Source organism: Alosa sapidissima, chromosome 5 (assembly GCF_018492685.1).
Source record: "Alosa sapidissima isolate fAloSap1 chromosome 5, fAloSap1.pri, whole genome shotgun sequence".
In the NCBI taxonomy this organism is placed as follows: Eukaryota; Metazoa; Chordata; class Actinopteri; order Clupeiformes; family Clupeidae; genus Alosa; species Alosa sapidissima.
In genome coordinates, this window is record NC_055961.1 from 1,921,972 (window position 1) to 1,924,471 (window position 2,500).

At 46.2% G+C, this 2,500-nt stretch overlaps 1 protein-coding gene across 1 annotated transcript in view; it reads right to left on the reverse strand.

Moving 5' to 3' along the window:
* phldb2a (pleckstrin homology-like domain, family B, member 2a) overlaps positions 1-2,500 on the reverse strand; it is a 63,717-nt gene that overhangs the window by 56,188 nt on the left and 5,029 nt on the right. Inside the window, exon 2 of the mRNA XM_042093049.1 lies at positions 2,155-2,337. The gene's annotated coding sequence lies outside the window, so the exon portion shown is untranslated. The remainder of the gene's footprint in view (positions 1-2,154; positions 2,338-2,500) is intronic.

Here is a 2,500-nt window from a genome sequence, read left to right on the forward strand (position 1 = left end):
GCGTGACACGACTTTTTTTAAGTTGGCAAAAGTTTGAACTAGCCAACTAGCTCTGCTGGTGGGAAAACGCATGGGACTAGCGCTGTCCTATTGCGTGCAGAGGGAATTTGAAAGACAACTGATTATCCCGCCCCTCAGACTGAGCACTGCGAACGGTGAGTGTCCAGACCCTACATTTTAATGTGGCTCTGGCTCGCCAGGCTAAGAGAGAGAAGGAGATGTATAAAAAACAGAGTGAGAAAGAAAATGAGATAGAGAGAGATGGAGAGATATATAAATAGAGAAAGAGAGGGATAGAGAAGGTGCATTAGAGCGCTAATATCAGAAATCCAACAGCTCTGATCCTAATAGAGTACAGTTGCTATGAGTCAACACCCAATAAGGACATAAGCCACTGGGTTCACCAAGAGAGAGAGAGAGAGAGAGAGAGAGAAAGAATGGAAGGAAGAAAGAAAGAATGAACAAAAGAAAAAAGGAAAAAAAGACAGAGCAAAAGAAAGAAAGGAGTAACCCATCCGTGTATATTTCCAGAGATAGAGTGATGCAGGCAGACAGAATAGCCGAGACTGATGGAGAGCGAGAATGATGGACATGAGGGAAAAGAGAGAGAGAGAGAGAGAGAGAGAGAGAGGAGGATGACCCCCTCCACACACACACACACCTCCCCAGAGCTGAGAGGGAACAGCCTTCAGGAAGTTATTCATCTCCTGTTTGTTTATGTTGTCCTTTCTGAACCACCATGACTAGGTTAATACCGCACACACACACACACACACACATACACACACACACACACTGTCTCTCTCTCTCACAGACACACTTACACACACAACCACACACACACACACACACACACAAACTGTCTCTCTCTCTCTCACACATACACACACACACACAGTGTGGCTCACACACACACAGACACACACACACACACACTTTCAGACACACACACACACACACACACACACACACACACACACACACACACACACACACACACACACACACACACATACACCACATCAAACATTATTATACTTTCTTACTAATTATAGCTACATATATAAACAACAGCACATCAAAGTCTGTTCTCTGTGATTAGGGAAATGGGGGGGGCATAAAAAAGAAAGAAACGGAAGGACACAATGAGAGAGAGAGAGAGGGGGATAGAGAGAGAGATAGAGAGAGAGCAAGAGAGAGAGAGAGGGAGAGAGAGAGGGGGAGAGAGAGAGAGATAGAGAGAGCAAGAGAGAGAGAGGGGAGAGAGAGAGAGGGAGCGTTAAGCCCCTTTCAGACGTGCACTGGAGTCCTGACATGATCCATGAATAAAACCGCTGAGCTGCATGTGTGAACACAGTGTCCCAATTATTTTGCCCACCAGTACCAAGGCTGGACACTCTAACAGCCCCCACAGTACCAAGGCTGGACATCACTCGGGTCTATTAGCGCCCCAGTACCAAGTCTGGATGTAACCCGGTGAGTGTTCATCTGGGAAGTTAAAGCCGGTAGATTTGCACCTAGTCAGCGGTGAGGACGTTCTGTGCAAAACTGATGGTGTGAATAAGTTCCACCCGCAATGGCAGGTCCACATCTGCACTCAACTCCGTATGAGTTCGGGACCTAATTATTCAATTACACAACTGCACTGCTCTATTGAGCAACTACACAACTACACAACTACACAACTACACTGCTCTATTGGGCAACTACACAACTACACAACTACACTGCTCTATTGGGCAACTACACAACTACACTGCTCTATTGGGCAACTATACAACTACACAACTACACAACTACACTGCTCTATTGGACAACTACACAACTACACTGCTCTATTGGGCAACTTCACAACTACACAACTACACTGCTCTATTGGACAACTACACAACTACACAACTACACTGCTCTATTGGGCAACTACACAACTACAATGCTCTATTGGGCAACTACACAACTACATAATACACAACTACACTGCTCTATTGGGCAACTACACAACTACACAACTACACTATTGTGTAACTACACAACTACACTGCTCTACACTGCTCTATTGGGCAACTACACAACTGGGCATTCATACAGTATCAGACTGGTACTTCAGTGGGAAGTATTTCAGTCTCACACTCAAACACACACACACACACTTACCCTGTCTCAACTGGGTTGGCCGGGTAATGGGGACTCCATCGAGGCTGCAGAGGTTGCCGCAGGGGTCAAGGATCACGACCCCTGACCTGTTGGTGATGACGCAGTGTTCTGGCCGTACTCCGTGGCCCTGGATGGTGATGTCCTGAGGCACTGCAGCGTCGTCCCGGCCGATACGCGTCACCTCTGGTACCACAGAGCGTCGGAAGAGAGGACAGATATCTATCACTGATGAGGTCATATATATCACTGATGAGGTCATATATCTATCACTGATGAGGTCATATATATCACTGATGAGGTCATATATCTATCACTGATGAGGTCATATATATCACTGATGAGGTCA